Raw genomic sequence first — 21,040 nt, 5'->3', positions numbered from 1 at the left:
TCTAAATGGCCAGGACATATTGCATTACAGTCAACTTGTGGAACGTGTTGTCAGGGGATGTTGTGAAGGCCAAAAGAATAATGGGTTCAGAAAAGAATTAAATAAGTTCATGGAGTCCATCAATGGCTATTAGCCAAGATAGTCAGGGACACAAGCTCATGCTCCAGTTGTCCCTAAATCTCCAGCTGCCAGAAGCTGGGAGTAGACGACAGGGGGTGGATCACTCTGTAATTGCCCTGTTTGTTCATTCCCTCTGAAGCATCTGGCACCGGCCACTGTCAGTGACAGGATCCTGGGCTAGATGGACCATTGGTCTGACCCAGGGTGGCCGAATTTATGTTGTGACCTATACTCTCCATGGACCACCGCTGTGTATTATTTTATAGCACCTACAGCCAGGTGCTTCACAGAGCTAACAATGAAATCCCTGCCCTTTAAGAGCGATGGCTGGCCTGAAGGACACCATGACTTCAGTACAGACTGTTGTTAGTGAAAACTTTCCATTTGGGACTGGCATGCAGCTCTTCTTGCACAGAGGAACATGAACAGATAAAAATATGGCCTACTGGCTCAGGCAGTAGACTGGGCCTCTGGAGACACGGGTTCTGTTCCTTTCTCTGCCACTGACCTTGATCAAATCACTTCCCCTTGCCGTGCCTCAGTTTCCCCATCTTAAAATGGGGAGAACGATACTGGCCTCTTATGAAAAGTGCTATATAAGCACTACAGTGGCTGCATTTATTATGCCCCTCCCACAGCAGTAGTGACCAGCGCTCATTTATAAACGAGGACAATAACAGACTGCCTCTCGCTCACCAGCTGCACTTTTAGGTAGTTTAAAGCGATATCTTTACCACCAGACTGGCACGGCTGCATAGTCAAACCGCTAAGTGGAAAGGGGAGACCCACATTTTATGAAGACACCCAAACCGTCATAAAAATCAGCATCTGAAGGGCTCATGGGGCTCCTCAGAAGCTGAGATGAAGAGGAACCCCATGGTGGCAGAGCTTAGGAGTACTACAGAAGCTGAGATCCTGCCTCTGATAACACTGCCTACTGGGTGAGGGGCTGGGGGGAGGGGATTTACCTCCGTCACAAACTTATTCTCGCTCCACAGAGTCATTGGAGGTTCCTGGAAGGTTTTTCTCATGCTATTCGGTGCTCTGTAGGAGTCCGTGTAGGTGCTGATGGGGGTCTTGGTTTTACGGGCGAAGAGGAACATCTTGAAACACACCCGTGCGGGGGAATCCTTCTTCAAATACACTCAGTGACTCCACAGGTCAACTTCATCGGCCAAGGGGTCTTGTGCCTCAACGTCATTAGATTAGGATTCCCCACCCCCTCAAACGTCTGTGGCTGGTGGGGAAGGGAGAGGGCTCTGCATGCTGGGGTGTTCCTTGAATGTGACAGCCTCTCCCACTCACCAGCCCTGCTTGCATCACTGGTGATGTCACAGTAAATGAGCAGGGAGACTTCATCACCTCCAGAGTCAACGCCTCTGCATTTGCTCCAAGTTCCAACCTATATGTAACATGCTCTTCTGCTATTAACACGAGGAACCAGAAAATCCACATACCTTTTCCCAGTGGTTGCCACGTTCTCCGGTGGCATTCTGTTCCGGGGGACACCATTTTGCTGTATGTCTTCTGCTCCCTCGTCCAAGCAGGAGCCATGCTATCTTATTAAGGTTATTTGGTACATGCCAGCAATGTTCTTGGTCCCACACCAGGCATAAATGAAAACGTCTCTTGCACTAAGAAGCTTGCAATGTAAGGGCCTGATTATGCAAACTTCTCTGCGTGGGTGGAGCCTGCATCCATGTGAGCAGGTTGCAGGATCGGGGCCTTAGGGTATGTTTACCCTGCAATGTAAGCCCAGAGTTAAGAGAACTCGAGTTAGCAGACCTGGGTTTGTTAACCTAGGGCTTGAATGTCTACACTCATCTGTAACCCCAGGTTAGGAATTGTTGAACCCTGGGTCCCAACCTGGAGGTTCAGCATCTGCACTGCATTATGCAGGCCTTAGTCCAACCACCCATATCCCAGACTTCCTAGTGCCTTCCTGAAATACTTCCCACCACAGCCCGGGCTCCCTGGGTGGCTCTTATCATGGCCCAGCTCCGGGTTCCAGTGTGGCCAGGGGTCGGGGCCATGGGGGAAGAGGAGGAGCAGGAGGAGGCATGACAGAGGAGGGTGGGGCTCCTGCATGTGTCCTGTTTTTGCATTTTGAAAAGGCGGTCACCCTAGGGCCCACACTGCACCCAGGCAGTGGGCAGACCTGCTATGTTATTTGAGTTAGCAACCGCAGGTCTTGATGTTAAAGAGCCCCAAAGCATGGGTGCACCCTCTGGCCTGCCCACCCTCCCTTCTCCGAGGCCTGGAGACACTCTGGGGTGACACCCCCATTTTATGTCCCTGTACTGCTTGTGGGATCCTGAATCGTTGGAGAGGAGGGGATGGGATGATCGAAGGGAGCTTCTGGTTATCTGGGGGTTATTTAGTTATCACTGTTTATCCCTGGTTCCTTCCTAGTCCCCTTTATATTTAGCCCTATCCTTTCCCCTTGTAGACAGACTGGTCTCTGCTTGCCATGTGCAGGTGCTGGGTTCCTTTTAGATTGTTAGATGCGGCCCATTGTCTTCAACAGAGCAACACTGATTGACGCCAGCTGAGGATCTGGCCCCGTAGGTTTACACTGTTGGTGAAATTCACCCCTTTGCAGAGGGCCAGTGCATGGTGTCTGCATCACACAAGTCCACGCTTAAGTGGTGCATAGCCCTTGTGCTGGCTGTGTGCACAGAGGCGAATTTCACCCATGCTGAGGCGGGTGTCACAGAGATGGGTGGGTGAGCTGGGGAATTCAGCGGGTTGCTGTTGGTGATATTCGGGAGGGAGATGTCACCTAGCCACAGTCAGGTGGGGTTTGGAACGGGTCTGCGGTGACTAAAACCAGAATGTGCTAAATACGGGTAAAAGGAGGTGGTTGTGTTGGCTGGTTTGGAGGACGTATGTGCTTTGCAGCATCCCGGGGAAGAACGGATGCCCAAGTTACCCACTGCCCAAGGGAGAAAGCAGGCATTGAGCTCAGGAACTGCATATGTGCACAGGGCGCCGAGCTGTTGCTTGTGTTGATGTCTGGCCCTGGGAGGGGCAAAGGAAGGGGCCGAGCCAATGAGCTGATAAGTGGGGCAAGGTGCAGAAGCTATAAAACGTCTGCAGAAAGAAAAGGAGTACTTGTGACACCTTAGAGACTAACAAACCTATAAAATGTCTCAGATTAACAAGAAACACTGGAGTTGTGAGACCAAGAGCCAGGCCAGAAACGGAACGGGAGACCAGACGAGACGGAGATTAGTGGGAACCAGCATGAGCCACTGACTGAGCTGGGAATCTGAATGGGGCAAGTAAGTGAATGTGCTGTAGTTATCCAGGGGGTAAGAGCAGAAGCTGCTACAAGAGAGGTGGGGCCCAATGTCCTCAGGCCAGCCAGCCGGAGGTCCCCAGGCTGAGAGGGTCTTGCCAGGGCTAAAATGGCTATGAGCATTTCCAAGGCCATTGCTGGAGGCAGCCATCTTGCCAGAATAGTGATGTGTCTTCCTTGGGTCGATGGGGAGGTGTGATGGAGGCCTTACGTTCCTACTGATGACACCAGCAGTGTCAGTGTCATGATAAGGGCGGAGTATGGAGGAGCTGGAGGGTTGAGGGGTCTGGTTATAACATACAGCGCCTTTCCCCTCCGGGGGTCCGATCCGAGTGAGCAGCAGAGTGTGGAGGAGGCCACTCACAAGGTATTAACCACCGAGCGACGAGCATTTCTAAGGGGAAGAAGGGATTAAAAACAGAACTAGTCAGAGCCATCAGCCACTCTGAACCCAAACTCCCTCAGGGGACACAGAAGGCCACCAGCTATGTCCAACTGGTTCTCTTCTGCTCCATCTGCCGGGGTCTCTCATCCCTCCTCGGCACTCCCGGATGGGGTTCTCCACCTGAGGGAAGGACTCTGGGGTCTTCTAACCATGAGGGGCCTTTGGAGTCTCACATGGACAGCCACCATGTGCCAGAGCCCTCCTCTGCATCCTCTCAGCGAGTCCTGCCGTTAGCTATAGCCCTTAGAGTATCAATGATCAGAAACAGATTAGACAAGTAATGGCCAGGTGCTGTTTATGGTGTCTTGTACAACGTGGTGGATGATTATGTGATTTGGAACAGATAATTGGGTGACTGATTCATGAAAAACAAATCAGTGGCCTGCAGGAGTCCTGGCTGGCTGTCTGTCACCAGGGCAGGGTGACTCCACGGCTCAGTGAAGGATGCGTCAACATTAGGTCGCATACCCAGTGCTCAAATGGTGGCCAACGATCCTTCTAACATCCAAACAAACATGGCGTGGTGGTACCTTGGGAGGAGGCACTGAAGGGCACAGCTGGACATGGACCCCGACCTAAACACTGTCCCCCATATAACTGTGTCTTAAGATGAACCATCCGATGGCCAAGGCCTGAGGCTGCGGCCAGGGGGAGTTTTGCCTGCCTGGGTCCTGCAGGAGTGGGCACTTGTTGATGGCGTTGAGTTGACATTAGGTCTCTCAGATGCACAACCCTCTCTGCCCAATTAACAGTCTGTTTCCTTAGGATAGCAACATGCCCGAAGCCATGGCCGGTTGCTGCATTCGGGAGTACCGAGTTGCGAGGCGGCGAGGAGCTTGTTTGTGCCCGGCAGGCGCGAGCACGTCCCTAAGAGCTACCCTGCGTATGCTGATGCTCCCACGGGCTCACCTGCTCCTCCTGGGTGTGCGCCTCGCGCTGTTCCTGAGCTCCGGCTCCCTCCTCCTTTCTCTGCTGGCTGCCCCTGTCCTCTTAGCTGCAGGCTGGCTTCTGATGGACTCTTACTATGTTCAGTACATAGAGCGCTGTCTCAGGGAGGACCTGTGGGACATACAGAAAACCTACATGGAGAGGGAAGATTCCCATTTCTGGGTGGCTGAGTCTGAAGGGGAAGTGGTGACCATTGTATCTGCCAAGCCCCCTCCCGTTATATAGATGGCGAGTGCACGCTGGAACTGGCACGGCTGTCGGTCAGACAGAGCCATCGGAACCGGGGCATTGCCAGAGCTCTGTCCAGGACAGACCTTAGCTTCGCCCAGCAGCGTGGCTACAAGGCGGTGATCCTGGATGTTAGCACGTTGAATCTGGAGGGCCAGAGGCTGTACCGGAGCCTGGGGTTCACAGAGATCTACCTTTTCTCTTCCAAAAAGCTAGTGGGAAAGATATGCGAGGATATTACTCTTTGTTAATGATATGACATCCCAGCAGGGAGCAGCTGAGTCAATGCGGGGTCAGGTGGACATATGCTGGAGAACGTCACTTATTCAAGATTCACTTTAGAAAAGTGTGTGTGTGTGTGTGTGTGTGTGTAGTGTGGGAAATCTGGATTTTTGCAGGGTAGATTTCAGCTTTATGCCAACAAATTTGTTCATCTGGCTCTATGAATCCATTGCTGCAGTATCTGAGCACCTCCCTGGCCTCTGTGGGTTCATTCTCCCAGGCCCCCCCATGTGCCAAGGAAATTCTGTCATCCCCATGGGACAAATGAAGACTGGGAGGCCCGGTGATACCACAGTGAGGAGAATGGGATATCACCTCTACAAAATAGAGATTAAGTGACGAGGGTGTGCAAGAAATCAGTGGCAGGGCTAGGAATCCAAACCCACATCTCCCGAGCCGCAGTTCAGTGCCATAACCTTATTGTCCCATTGTTTCTTTGTACTCCCCCATCTGTCAGCCCGTGTCCATCTGTTGTCTTGTGTTTTAGACTGTGAACTCTTTGGGACAGAGACCGTCTTTTTGTTGTATGTTTGTACAGCACCTAGCGCAAGGGGGTGCTGGCCTCCTGAGTGCTACACTACCACAACTAACTATTCAGAATAAGCAAGCACACCACCAGCCTTCCTCCATCTGAGACTCCTTCTTGCTGCTGACCGGCAGGAGGGTGGGAGCGGCACCTAAACAGAGGGTGGGCTGGGAGGAATGGTGGGGCAGGCTGCAGCGTCAGTAGGAACATTGCACTCTTGTGCTGAGATCTTCAGTGGCTGATGAAGGGGTTAACAGCCGTCCAGGAATTGCAGGAAATGGAGAAAATCTCTGCTGATCTGAAACAGTTTGTGCTTCAATCTTCACTGGATATACTGCGAACAGGCCCCCAGGGAGCAGATTTCAGAGTTAATACATTCCTGACACACTCAGCAAGGAAAATGGCTGATTGAAGACTTCAGTTAATTCACGCTGCATTGATTTCCCACCTGAATGATCATCTCCTCTCTAACCTTAGGATCAAGGCGTTGGGGGGGAAGTATGCACCTGGGGGAGGATGGCGCTGGCACACAGATGCTTTTTGTGTTTTTGTTACCTTTTCCTTCCACGTATACATGTCAGGTGGAGGGTCTGGGGCGCTCCAGAGTGGTCCAGGCTCCCTGGGCAGCTCTTACCAGGGCCCTGCTCTGGCTTCTGGCCTGGCCAGGGGGCGGGATCTTGGGGAGAAGAGGAGGAGCAGGGGGCGGGGCCTCAGGGGAAGAGGAGGAGCTGCGCACTTCTACACAGGTTCTCACGCTCCTGTGGGGGCCCGCAAATTGGCTGGGGCCCCTGGGCACAGGCCCCATGGGCCTGTGTGTTAATTCACCACTGCCTCTATCTATATCTTAACTCCCGTTGGCGGTGATAGGAGCTGTGATTGCTTAGGCAAGGGCTGAATTTGGCCTTCATGTTTCCTGTAGGAATTGGACTTGTTATCCCCATGTATCTGTTTATTCTTGTGCTTTGTGGATTCGTCTGTTTTGCCTTTTGGCCACGTTAATCCAAGTGTAATAAAAAGAAGTGTAGCCCTTCTGCCAGGTGGAGCCGGCAGCAACCAGGGCCAGGTTCAATACCGAGGGGTTCCTTTCCATTGATACAACACAGAACCGGCTCGAGACCGCACCCAGTAACCTGAGAAAATTACACATAATCCCTGGGCGCCTCAAAGAGGCAATACTTCCCCTCTTGCAAGCACAGAGTCTGAGTGTAGAAAAGAAACTTTTAATGAAAGGAGGGAAGGCACCCGACATTAATTAGGGAAAATGACACAAGCAGGATTCAAAATCATAAAACTGTGAGCAAAACACCCACCCCGGAGTACATTGGGCCACGTCTTTTGCCTCAGGTTCTTGAGTCCAACAACCAAAAGTTCCTTTACTGTGCCCCTCCCTTCTCCCTCCACCACACGCCACTCACCGTAGTTGTCCTTGGTCAGTGAAGACCTGGGAGTTCAGAGGTGCATCTGCATGAGTTCCCCTCCCACCCTGGGGGACAAGGGGAGAAGGCACCTGGCTTGTTCCGCCGTCCGAGTGCTTGCTCTGATGTCGCTGCCCGGCTGGGCAGCCACTGCTCCGCTCTGCTGGCCACCCTGGCAGTCACTCGCTGTTCCGCAAGCTGCTCTTCCAGCCGCTCGCCGTTGCACGCCGAGGCCACCCTGCCGGCCGTCACCAATGCACACCGTCACCTTCTGCTGCTCCACGGTGACAGCTGCAGATTGGTCTCTTGAGGTTCCATCCAGCCCTCCGTGGTTTTCAGCTCTCAGTGGGGAAACTTCCCTGCTGAAGCAGGCTGGGCAGAAACGCTGCCCCACCACAGGTGATTTCAGCTCTAGCGATCACTTAAGAAAACAAAAAGAGTCCTAATAAAGCCTTAATGAGCTCTGTCTTTGAACGGTGGGGAGGGGCAGGTTAAACCATGCCTAGGACTCTTAGGCAGGTCCCCAGCCCCTCTTACCCTTCACTGGGGTCTGGCATCTGAGCCTCCTGCTTAGCGAGTTTAGTTCAGTTTAGGATGACTCCCTCAGTCAGGACAGGCTAAGCCCAGTTCTGCTGCCCTTTACTCCTACAATAAGGATAACAACACTCTATACTATAGTGATTTGTAACCCAGCACGAGCCAAAGTCGATCACTTGGACAACACAGCTCTGTCTGCTCATACCTAGGCCAAGTGGCTGCGTTCATGTAAATACTATCTGGTCCTGAAGCCTTTCCCCCTCCCCAGCTCATCACTAGCTGTCAGGGGAGAGCTCATCCAGACCCTGCTTACAGAAGAAAAAGCAGAGTTGGGCAAGACCTATAAGTCACCTGCTGGCCTGAAGCACACAGTGCTGGAGTATCTAAACAAGTCATTTAATCGTCGCTTTGGAGCAGCTGTCCTGTATCCTTCTGCCTTTTCCACTCTTGCTCTCGGTTCAGGTCTCAGCCGAAAACATCCAGCTTCTCCTTTGCTCGTGTGCCTCTTCCTCACCCCCTGACTGTGCTCTCTGTATCATTCAACTCTTCAAAGCATTAGGGGACACAGTCTGTATGAAAGATACCCTACAAGAGAAAGTTGTATCACCTTATGTGTAGTGCTGGGGAGGAACCGGTGGTCGTGGTACATGTAGGTACCAGTGACATAGGGAAGGATAAGAGAGAGGTCCTGGAGGCCAGATTTAGGCTGCTGGGTAAGAGATTAAAGTCCAGGACTTCCACGATAGCATTCTCTGAAATGCTCCCAGTTCCAAGCACAGGGCCAGTTAGACAGGCAGAACTGCAGGGTCTCCAATGCATGGATGAGACGATGGTGTTGGGAGGAGGGGTTCAGATTTATTAGGAACTGGGGAACCTTTTGGGAAAGGGGGAGCCTATACCGGAAGGATGGGCTCCACCTAAACCAAAATGGAACCAGATTGCTGGCACTTAAAATTAAAAACATCATAGAACAGTTTTTAAACTAAGGGCTGGGGGAAAGTCGGCAGGTGCAGAGGAGCACGTGGTTTGGACAGAGACATCCCTTAGGGGAGGATCTATTAATGGAGATTCTCTATGTCCTAGTAAAGAAGAGAAGATGGAGGATAAAATATGGATAGGGTCTCATGAGAAACAGTCAAATGAAAGAGTCCCATTCAATTACATCACGTAATAAGAGACAGCTGAAAAGTGACAGTTTTTTAAAAGAGCGTACATACAAATGCCAGAAGTCTAAATAATAAGATGGGTGAACTAGGGTGCCTCGCATGTAATGAGAATATTGATATAACAGGCATCACAGAAATTTGGTGGAATGAGGATAATCAATGGGCCACAGTAATACCGGGGTACAAAATAGATCGGAAAGACAGAACAGGTCAGGCTGGTGGGGGAGTGGCACTATATGTGAAAGAAAGCTTAGAATCAAACGAAGTAAAAATTGTAAGTGAACCAAACTGTACCATAGAATCTCTATGGATAGTAATTCCATGCTCGGATAACAAGAATATAACAGTAGGGATATATTACTGACCACCTGACCAGGATGGTGATAGTGACTGTGAAATGCTCAGGAAGATTAGAGAGGCTATAAAAGTAAAAAACTCAATAATAATGGGGGATTTCAACTATCCCCCTATTGACTGGATACATGTCACCTCAGGACGGGATGCAGAGACAAAGTTTCCTGACACCTTAAATGACTGCTTCTTGGAGCAGCTAGTCCTGGGACCCACAAGAGGAGAGGCAATTCTTGATTTAGTCCTAAGTGGAGCACAGAATCTGGTCCAAGAGGTGAATATAACTGAACCGCTTGGTAATAGTGACCATAACATTATTAGATTTAATATCTCTGTGGTGGGAAGAACACCACAGTGGCCCGACATGGTAGCGTTTAATTTCAGAAAGGGGAACTACACAAAAATGAGGAAGTTAGTTAAACAGAAATTAAAAGGTACAGCGCCAAAAGTGAAATCCTGCAAGCTGTGTGGAAACTTTTTAAAGACACCATAATAAAGGCTCAACTTAAATGTAAAGCCCAAATTAAAAAACAGAGTAAGAGAACTAAAGAAGTGCCACCGTAGCTAAACAACAAAGTAAAAGACGCAGTAAGAGGCAAAAAGGCATCCTTTAAAAAGTGGAAGTTAAGAGGAAAATTGAAAGGAGCATAAACTCCGGCAAATGAAGTATCAAAATATAAGCAGGGAGGCCAAAAAAGAATCTGAAGAACAGCTAAGCAAAGACTCACAAAGTAATAGCAATTTTTTTTTAAAGTACATCATAAGCCGGAAGCCGGCTAACCAACCAGTGGGGTCACTGGATGATCGAGGTGCTAAAGGAGCACTCAAGGACGATAAGGCCATTGCAGAGATACAAATGAATTCTTTGCATCGGTCTTCATGACTGAGGATGTGAAGGAGATTCCCAAACCTAAGCCATTCTTTTTAAATGACATATCTGAGGAACTGTCCCAGATAGAGGTATCATTAGAGGAGGTTTTGGAACAAATTGATAAACTAAACAGTAATAAGTCACCAGGACCAGATGGTATCTCCCGAGAGTTCTGAAGGAACTCAGATGTGAAATTGCAGAATTATTAACTGTGGTTTGTAACCTGTCATTTAAATCAGCTTCTGTACCAGATGACTAGAGGGTCGCTAATGTGACACCAATTTTTAAAAGAGGCTCCAGAGGTGATCCCGGCGATTACAGGCCGGCAAGTCTGAGTTCAATACTGGGCAAACTTGTTGAAACTATAGTAAAGAATCGGAGTACTTGTGGCACCTTAGAGACTAACCAATTTATTTGAGCATAAGCTTTCGTGAGCTACAGCTCACTTCATCGGAAGTGAGCTGTAGCTCACGAAAGCTTATGCTCAAATAAATTGGTTAGTCTCTAAGGTGCCACAAGTACTCCCTTTCTTTTTGCAAATACAGACTAACACGGCTGTTACTCTGAAACCTATAGTAAAGAATGGACTTATCAGACACAGAGATTAACATGATTTGTTGGGGAAGAGTCAACTTGGTTTTTGTGAAGGGAAAATCATGCCTCACCAATCTACTAGAATTCTTTGAGTGGGTCAACAAACATGTGGACAAGGGGGATCCAGTGGATATAATGTACTTAGATTTTCAGAAAGCTTTTTACAAGGTCCCTCACCAAAGGCTTTTAAGCAAAGTAAGCTGCCATGGGATAAGAGGGAAGATCCTCTCATGGATCAGTAACTTGTTAAAAGATAGGAAACAAAGGGTAGGAATAAACAGTCAGTTTTCAGAACGGAGAGAGGTAAATAGTGGTGTCCCCCAGGGGTCCATACTGGGACCAGTATTCAACATATTCAGAAATGATCTGGAAAAAGGGGTAAACAGTGAGGTGGCAAAATTTGCAGATGCTACAAAACTACTGAAGATAGTTATGTTCCAGACAGACTGCAAAGAATTACAAAGGGATCTCACAAAACTGGGTGAGTGGGCAAAAAAATGGCAGATGAAATTCAGTGTTGACAAATGTAAAGTAATGCACATTAGAAAACATAATTCCAACTATACATATAAAATGATGGGGTCTAAATTAGCTGTTACCACTCAAGAAAAAGATCTTGGAGTCATTGTGGATAGTTCTCTGAAAACATCCACTCAATGTGCAGCAGCAGTCAAAAAAGCGAACAGAATGTTGGAAATCATTAAGAAAGAGATAGATAATAAGACATAAAATTTTATATTGCCTCTATATAAATCCATGGTACGCCCACATCTTGAATACTGCGTGCAGATGTGGTCGTCCCATCTCAAAAAAGATATATTGGAATTGGAAAAGGTACAGAAAAGGGCAACAAAAATGACTAGGGGTATGGAACAGCTTCCGTATGAGGAGAGATTAATAAGACTGGGACTTTTCAGCTTGGAAGAGACGACTAAGGGGGGATATGGCAGAGGTCTATAAAATCATGACTGCATGGAGAAAGTAAATAAGGAACTGTTATTTACTCCTCAAAACACAAGAACTAGGGCTCACCAAATGAAAGTAATAGGCAGCAGGTTTAATACAAACAAAAGGAAGTATTTTTTCTCCCAACGCACAGTCAACCTGTGGAACTCCTTGCCAGAGGATGTTGTGAAGGCCAAGACTATAACAGGGTTCAAAAAAGAACTAGAGAATTTAATGGAGGATAGGTCCATCAATGGCTATTAGCCAAGATGGGCAGGGATGGTGTCCTTAGCCTCTGTTTGCCAGAACCTGGAAATGGGCAACAGGGGATGGATCACTTGACGATTACCTGTTCTGTTTATTCCCTCTGAAGCACCTTCTGAAGCCACTGTCAGAAGACAGGACACTGGGCTCGATGGACCTTTGGTCTGACCCAGTATGGCCATTCTTAGGTTCTTATGTCTCAAGCCAATCCCCCAGCTCTGTACAAGTTTATTCTCCACAGCTTTATCCAGGGTAACTTTAAGAGATGTAAGCAGTTTGGCTCCCATCCCTTCCATTCCCCTCACCATAATAATGTTTGAGTCTAATTTTTCCTTTGCTTAATTTCACACCTGGGTTCCTAGTTGGGCCACTCTAAATAGTTTCTCTCAATCCAGGAAAGAGAGGAGCACGGTGGGAATGATGTGATATGCTACCTGGGGCTGGGCTGAGTCCTGGGCCACACCCAGCCTCCCTCAGGGGCAGATGCAAACTCCGTATGCTGGGTTTAGCTTCGGACGGCGGAGGTGAGAATGAAATAATGGGTGAAAGTTAAGTTCCTTATGTGCGGTTTTCACCATTTTAAGATGTGCCCAGCACTCATAAGAAAGGAGCGTTGGCTGGTCAATGGAGCAGATTGGTTAGAAATTCTTCAGAGGTTCTTCATTATTCAGCTCACATTTCTCTGTTGCGGGTCCCTGGCATTTTCAATCGCCCTCTGTGCTCCATTATACCTGCCACAAGTCTTCACACGCGCATCGCTTGTTAACAGCAGGTTTTTGTAGGCGTCTCATTAAAGAGATTGGAATTCTGCATGTCTTCAATCCCAAGGCTTCCTGAGGTCAGCCAGAACAGTTCTTTCATGTGTCTGGAGTTTATAAGAGCTGAGGAAACCTGTAATCACAAAGCCCGTTACTCCAGTATAAAAGCTTATGGGCCTGGCGTGAGCGAGCCATTAATGGCTGGAAATACGCGTATTTCGTAGCAGATACACAACATCTGCCTGGTGAAAGAGGCCTTAGATTAGGAACTATTTCCCCATCCTAAAGTATGAATGCTGCTTCTGGGAGACCTAAAGCCACCAAAACATTGTAGTGCTTTGCACTGAAAACACACAATGACATTTAATCAAAGATCCTACAAGTTAAGAGTGAAATCCTGGCCCCATGGAAGTCAGTGGGAAAACTCCCATTAATTTCAGTGGGGTCAGGATTTCACTTGAAGAGAGGAAAAAGTCCTAGTAGCTCATCTAGTGCATCTTCCTTCTAGCCCGAGGTTGTCTCCTACCGTTATTCTCCAGGGCTCTGGCCCAAACTACTTTCAAATGGTTCCACCAGCAGTAGCTCATTTTATCCGCCCCTGCCTTCTCGAGTTTGGATGTGGAGCGTGGGTCTCTCACCTAACCCCTTTGTTTTCATTACGTAAGGCCCCGTTCCAGCACGGTGTTGGCGGCCCAGTTACAATATGGACCAGGTTCAACACAGATCCAGCTTTGTTAGGGCCTGGGGTGTGAGTGATCTGGCCCAACGGTCAGGCCCCATGCCGGAGCAGCAGTCAGGAGCTGGGAAATGGAACCAGAGTCAGAGGCTGGATGCCAGCGCTAGGGGTCAAGTCAGAGTCAGGGATCAGAGTCGAAGGTCAGAACTGGAGTCAGAGGCTGAATGTCAGAACTGAAGGTCATACCAGAATCAGAGCCAGGAACTGGAGCCGAGGGCTACAGCTGGGTTATCTGGAGTCAGGGAAGGCAGGAGCAGGGCTGGGTCCGAGGTAGGAGCAAGGCTGGGACAAGGCAGGAGCAGAAACTAACACAGCCACAGGCTAATGCCTTGAGCAACCAGCGCCATGCTGCTGGCTTTAAGAGCAGGTTGCATGAGCCCTTCAACCAATTGGGCAGTTTGGCCAATCAGGGGGCTCACCTGGGGCCCAGGTGTGCTCATCAGACTGCCTAAGGGTTAAGCTAGCAGGTAAGCAGGCTAGGTGCGGGTCCAACTCCTCACAGGCTCGCAGCATCCGTATCCAAGGACAGGGTCTAATTGTCAAAGGTGCTGAGACCCTGCCGCTAAGACAGTGGGGTCCTGGCAACCCAGGATGGGCCCTGATTCTGCAAGGTATGTCAGCTCCTAACTTCCATTGATGTCTAAAGCCCAGCGCCCGCAAAGTGGGGCACACAAAACCACAGGCCACTTTGGAAAGTGCTGAGCACCTTTGAGTTAGGCACCCAGAAGTGGAGTCCACTGCCATGGTGGGTCAATGCAGAAACGCCTGGCTTTCTCAAGCGCTGGGAAACGCGGTCAGCCTCCCTCATCTCTAGCCACCTGTGGTAAGTGCCCTGGTCTATAGCACTACCCCAGGGCCAGTAAACTCTTATTGGCTTTTTATTCCATCCTCCTGGGAAGGGCGGGTGAGTGGCTTGATACCTGGCCTGGTAGTGTTCATGGCCATGCAGCCAGACTGAGCTAAGAGCAGACGCCTTGTGAATACCCAATCATTCAAAGGCCCCATGGGGGGTGAGTGAGCAAGGGCCATTCAGATTCCTTCCCAGCCATTCAGTGGCTGACGCTGTGTCTCTGGGGAGCTGAGATCGAGGGAGGCCGACAGGGACCAATGCAGGGATCTTCCTTCCAAATGGACTTGCCCTGTCACCACTCCTTGCCCTACAGGGACACCAGGCTGTTGCTAGGTTTCTGAGATACCATTCGGGTTTTGTGACTAAAAGCACCCACTCCAACCCCTTCCAGGGCAGGGATCCGCAGGTCCCCTTCCAGTGGGGTGCCAGGCTGCAGGGTGCAGACCAAGGTGGAGGAATGCCAGGATGCGTTTCTCCCCTCTGACACTGGTAGCAGCATTGAAGGACAATAGTAGGGCTGCCGAGATCTAGCAGCTGGAGGGTGGGATGGCAGAATCTGTTCACATCTTTCGCAAGCTGAAAACCCCAATGTACCCCTTCCCACCGCCACTACTGCAAAGTATCGGAAAAGGACGGTACAAAACCCAGCTCCCGGGTATAACCTGAGCTAGATGCAGAGCTGCACCAACCGGTGCACTCCTGAGGGGTGTGGACACCGACTAACCCAGGCTGAGGGGCTGGCACAGTACAGCCTCTGTGTTCTGCTAGGGCTGCCTTTATGGTGCCGCCTTTCTCATGCCGTCTCCTATCCTACTGACTTTAGGGTAGCGGAGAGCAATGGCGGGATCCCTCCAGACTGAAAACAGGAGCGATCAGTTCATTGGTGGCAGGGGCGTGGGTGGAGGCTGGGGCCTGGGTTGGAGGGGACTCAAGAACGGGGTTCGAATTCAGTCAAGGCCAGAAGCAACAGTCCGCACCAGTGTCACGCTGCAGGATCAGGTCGAGCCACAGTGAGCTGGAGCCAAGTGAGCCAGCCAAAGTAGGGCTCGTGGAACAGTCAGGCAAAGAAGTCAGGGGCGGGGCAAGAGACAAGTAACCGAGGCAGGGCAAGGCATCAGGGTCAGGGCAGGGGACCAGCAACTGAGGCAGAGTGAGGCATCAGGAGCAGAGCAAGGGCCCTGAAAGCAGGCCCAGGAGTGAGGCCAGGTATCAGGAGCAGGGCTGGAGTCAGGCAGCTGCCATACTGCTGAGGCGGACAGACTGGAGGAGAGCTGCAGCTGTAGACAGTGTTGGTGAGTTATTTCACCCTCACCCCACTGGTATTTCCAAGCAGCTTTGCTGCTCACTGGTGAATAGTTGGAGGTGGGTTCTCCAGGGCTCCGTGAGTGCACAGAGCTGTCAGGATGTTTTGGGGGACATTTAAACCTATTTCTGTTCCCCCACCTCATGTGTATGCCCCCGCAGCCTGCAGATCACAGATCGGCTGCTCTGGCTGCACTTTTCATCTGTCCACAGGACATAACCAGTCCACCTATGCAGCAGCTTCATCAGCGTTGCCTGCGTGGCGGGGAGAGTAGCTCTTTCAGGTATAACGTTACTGGTTATTTTTATTGTGCACCCAAATGGAAGCGGTCTGGAAGCTGGCCCATCCTGCCGCACGTCAGCATGGCTCCGCCCACTGTGACATCGCCATTCAGGATCCTCCTACGTTCTTAACGAGGTCCTGCAGCAAAGTCCCTCCCTCTTAAAGAAGAGGGCGGGACTCTGAGGCAGTCTTCACCACAGAGAAACAAACACAAGAGCAAACATATCTTCCGCACGCAGCCATTCACCTTTGATACAGAGTCATCATTGCTAGTTAAGCGCTGAGATGGTGCTTAGCACTGTACGAGACACAAGGAGAAAGACAGGCCCTGCCTCAAATAGTGTACCGTCTAAAAGACAGAATGTGCTGGGAGACCTGGAGTGGATAGCTAACCCATACCGGCTTGGAGTGGCACTTTGTCCCCCTCTATGGCAGCTAGACCAGCTACAGGTCGATGAATCTGCTACAGCCTTCACTAAGAGAGAAGTGTCTTTTAGCTCATACAGTAGAAACTCCTGCATTAGGCTCCAGAGATCCCAGGTCTGTTGGTGTTACAGATACATAAGACAAAATCTTCAGCTGGTGTAAATTGGGACAGTTCCACTGACTTCTGGGAATTTGACGATATGGCCCATAATTTTAAAATTTTACCTACTGACTCGCTCCTGATGGGCCTTACAGCAAAAATGGGGTTTTAGGAACCACTTGCATGAGGAAAGGCAGCAAACAGGATCGGGGAGGTCCCTCCATCGGGGCCATTGCAGGAGAAAGCAGGGGGACCAGAATGGAAGGAATTAATGGTGAATGGAGGTCGGTATTGATCTGTGTACATTCATTTCAGGCTGCCAGTGCCCTGTGATCCAGCTTGGCCTCTCTCCCTTATCATGATGACCGAATATTTATCGTCCTCGTCCAACCCTCTCTTTGCACACATACGCTGGGGCATCATTAACACAGTGGCTGTTAGAAGTGAAGTGGCAGAAGGAAAGGCTTCCCCAGGCAGAGTGGCGGAGGTGTCTACTTTATGGAAAGGGCCCTGTGATTAGGGTGACCAGTCTTACAGACTGAGTCTCCAGTCTGCCAGGAGATGGGCTTGGGTTATGAACTGTCTCCATCAGGTCCCATTGAGAGAGGAGGGGAAAGGACCTAGTGCTGAGTTTCTTCTCCCTCTGGTCCCAGGCAGGGTGAGGCAGCTGGCTCAGGAGAGGCAAAGATTGGGTAGGATGCAGGGATGAGGCTGTGCTGGTCTGTGCGGAGAGGGGACGGTGGCACAGCTGAGTTCCATTCTCTCTCTCTCTCTGTGGCTGCTGATGGCTGCAGGAGGCGGTGCTCAGCAGAGCTGTTTTCTTTGTCTTCCTCTGTGGAAAATTTTGCTTTTTTAGCAGAAATCTGAATACCAATATTTTTTTTTGCCTCCAAACCCAAAATGCCACCAGGATGCATCAAGGGAGATGTAGGTCAGGCACCTCGCATGCCCATTCTCCTCTGTAGGCCAGGTCCTCTAGTTGGACAACATCTCCCACGGTGCATCAGAGTCTCCCCTCAGAGTAGCAGAGCTGGGGGGCAGTGCCAGACCTGGCTTGCTCAGGGCTGGAGGTCAGGACTGACCCCTAGCTCTCTCTGTGAGAGAGAAGCCAGCTGGTTAACATCTGGCTCCAGTCTCCTTTCATGAGCTGGAAATGAGTTAAAATGCCCAGGTCTGGGTTTGCTCTTTGCAGCCTCTCTCACTGCCATGGACTCGGACTCTGCTCCTGGGCTCCCCTGGCAATTTACTGGTGTTTGGAGGCACCCCCAGTCGACAGCACAGGCCCAAGGCTGGCACGCTGCTGGGACCTGCGGCACACACAGCTCTCACACCAGGTTCTTGTATTGGCACCACGTGCCGGGGTGTCCAAGGTGCCTGCTTTCCTGGGTGCTGGCTCACAGTCACCCGGGGGCTGCTGGACAAGATCTGAATTTACAGAAAAGGAAGAGCTGAAATAAAGAGACACATGCGTTTCCCCCTCCATCTGTTTGAGCAGCAGAGAGTACCGTCCTGTAGACGCCTCACCAATGCTCCAGGCACTCAGCCTTCCTTCTCCGCTTGCCCCGGCACTGGTTCTCTTTCCCCACAAGCAGTCAGCCGACAGCGAGAGACTCGGACCTTCGTACGACTTACAGGTTCCAGCCTTACTCAGCTTGGGCTACAGCAAGTCACCTGCCGCACAGAACAGAGGGCTGGGGCAGAGTGCCCACCCACAGTCATGGCATCTCCGACGGGCCAGATACCCAGCGCTCTTAGCAATGAGCTAATCTGCACCAGCCCGCTGCATTAAAGGGGGAATTCATAGGCTCTGCGGATTGCTTTTGTACCCCCGAGCCCACGTACAGCACCACACAAATCAGCTGTGCCAGCCCCAGCATAAGCGGGTTTAACTGTCTCAGGGTTTGCACTGCTGCCCATCATCTTAGCATCTCATCAACTTCCACGTAAAAGGGACAGGCAACAACAGCGTCCTCAGTGGACTTCATGGCGTCTCTGGCTCGTCTCTTGTATCAGGTAATAGGCAGCTCTCTTTGGGCACTTTTTAGGGGAAGGGGAGGTTTGAGTGGAGGAAGAAGGTGACGGTAACTTATCTCAACTCCTACTGCCTGTGATAGGAGCTGTGGCTTAGAATCATGGAATCATCAGGCTGGAAGGGACCTCAAGACACCATCTAGTCCAGTCCCCTGCACTCATGGCAGGACTAAGTATTATCTAGACCATCCCTGGCAGGTGTTTGTCTCACCTGCTCTTTAAAATCTCCAACAATGGAGATGCCACAACCTCCCTAGGTTTCTTAGGTAAGGGCTGAATTTGGCCTTCCCGTTTCTAACAGGAACCAGGGTTTGTTCTCCCCACATCGGTGTGTTCTCATGCTCTGTGGATTTGTCCAGTTTGGCCCTGCTAATCCAAGTGTAATACAAAGAAGAAAAAGTAGAGCTGGGCCAGACAGTGTAAGTCACCTACCGGCCTTGCTGTGGGTATTCGTGATGCCATGACACTGGAGCATTTAAGCTTGGGCCCGAGTCATTCTGGTACAGCCATCCTCTATCCTCCAGCCTTATCCACCCTCAGTTCTGAAAGCCTCCAGCTCCTCCCTTGTCTCTATTGTGACAGACAGAAGCTAGATTGAACCGGGCAGGGGAAGCCAGGGTGGCGAGGAAGGTTGGAGATGCTAGTTGAGGCCACAGGAGCCAGGTGCATGGGGCCAGGTCAGTAATGCTGCTGACCTTGAGGAACAATGGCAAATTGGTGCCATTCCCCAGCGGGGCAGAAGCCAGTCTGCTTTGGTAACAGTTTAAAAGTAAAACTCATCCTATAAAGTTGCATCCCCACCCCTCCAAACACACACACATGTCTGCTGTTATGTAGGGAGCAGAGTGATAACGTCACTATCCTTGTTCAGGAATATGCTGCCCACTTTTGCTTCCAGTTTATACCAGACTCACCAAAATAGGGATTTGGAGAAAACCCTCCAAATACACACAACAGATACACACAACAGCTAAACAGATCCTACAGCATTTCATCCTTCTCCTCACCCCATTACCCCTCCCTTGTGGGGCACACGTCACACATGGATCTCCCTGGCAGCGTGAGGGCCAGGCAGACCAGTCCTGGGGGGAGGAAGGTGGAGGTACAAAAAGCGGGAGTGATCACCCATCGCCAAGCGTGGCCTTGGCAGCCACAGGGCTTCCAGGGGCGGGTGGTCTGTTTCATTCTGCTGAAGGGAGGGACGGAGCAGGATCAAGCTGCAGGTTTCCTTCCAATCTGGTCTTGGGCCGGCTCAGGACCTGCTCAGTCATCACAGGAGCCCGGGGCGAGGGGACCCTCCAAAATGCAATGCCCCGGATGTAACAATGTGGGATTTATCGGGTGTGTGTGTGTAGTGTGAGCTGCTTAGGCCCAAGGCTGTGCCTGATTTAATCAATAGTCCTCAGTTCTTCCTGGGCCCAGGCCTTACAGTCCTTTGCGGCTGCGGCGGGAATGACAGGAATTAGCACAATCAGCAGCATTCTTTTATGAAAGCCAGACGCAGCCTCAGCTGCAGGATGCTTTCAGAGGCACGACTATTTGAGCGTGTGCCCATGCGCCGCTGAGGCAGGCCTGCTGCCATCGTTTCAATGCAAAGGGCTGGCTTCCGAAATAAGCCATAATACATTAATGGCTATTACCTCCTGCCCTGCCGGGGCTAGCAGGAAGCGCTCTGCCTGTTAAGCAGCCATCACAGAGCTGTGGGGCAGGGTTTCCAAGGAGACAGATAGTTCACCCCACTCGTGTCTCTGCCGCCACCACCCTCTCATCACTCCCTGTTCCTGTCCCATTTCAGTTGCCCTATCTAAACATACCTGTCCCAGGTGTCTTCCTAGCCCTCCTCTTCTCCCCGCTCTGTGCTCTCATTCACTCCCACCTTCTCCACACTCCCAAAATTGACAACTCTGGCCTAATTACGCAGAAAATACAGGCATGCAGGAGCCAAAGGCTATTTTTCTGGTTGCACCTTGGGAGCACACACCCTCACCTCTAGGGAGGCCCCCCTCCTTAAATGTGGGGTTATGGGGGGGTGGGGGGGAACTTTGTCCCTGGCGCCCTCTACAGGGCTCTCGCTTGGACCTGCAATGGCCTCTCTCAGCCTGTGTCTTCTCCTGATTCTCCCGCTGGGTGTTCTGTGGCTTGGCCTTCCAGCCAAATCACAGAAGTCTGAACCCCTTGAGTAGCAGCACGAACAAGTGCAAATAAAAGTTCATACCAGCCTTCCACTCCCCTTAGGGTTCACTATAGTTCCCTTGTTGGCCCTACCTCAGGGCCTAACCTGCTCCTGTAGTGTTTCCCTTGTCGTATCCTGCCTGTTAAACTCTAGCCCAGGGCTGCTCTTTCCTAGAGAGACCTGTCTCCTCTGCAGTCTCTCCCAGCTGAGCTCCCTCTGTCTGGCAATTAGTTCTAGCAGAAGATGGGTGAGGTTCTGTGGCCTGCGATGTGCAGGTCAGACTCGATGATCATGGTGGTCTCTTCTGGCTTTAAAGTCTATGAGTTAATCACCCCCCGCGGTGTGAAGCATGACTAACCTGGGTTCTTTCCTCTATGTTGCAGGAGAT

At 50.7% G+C, this 21,040-nt stretch overlaps 1 pseudogene; it reads left to right on the top strand.

Moving 5' to 3' along the window:
• The first annotated feature begins 4,640 nt into the window (after positions 1-4,640).
• LOC141987917 (N-acetyltransferase 8-like) lies at positions 4,641-5,293 on the top strand (annotated as a pseudogene).
• The last annotated feature ends 15,747 nt before the right edge of the window (positions 5,294-21,040 follow it).

The sequence above is a fragment of the Natator depressus genome, chromosome 5, assembly GCF_965152275.1.
Source record: "Natator depressus isolate rNatDep1 chromosome 5, rNatDep2.hap1, whole genome shotgun sequence".
Classification (NCBI taxonomy): domain Eukaryota; kingdom Metazoa; phylum Chordata; order Testudines; family Cheloniidae; genus Natator; species Natator depressus.
Note: the sequence above shows the minus strand (reverse complement) of the source record. Positions and strands in the feature narration are given on the sequence as shown.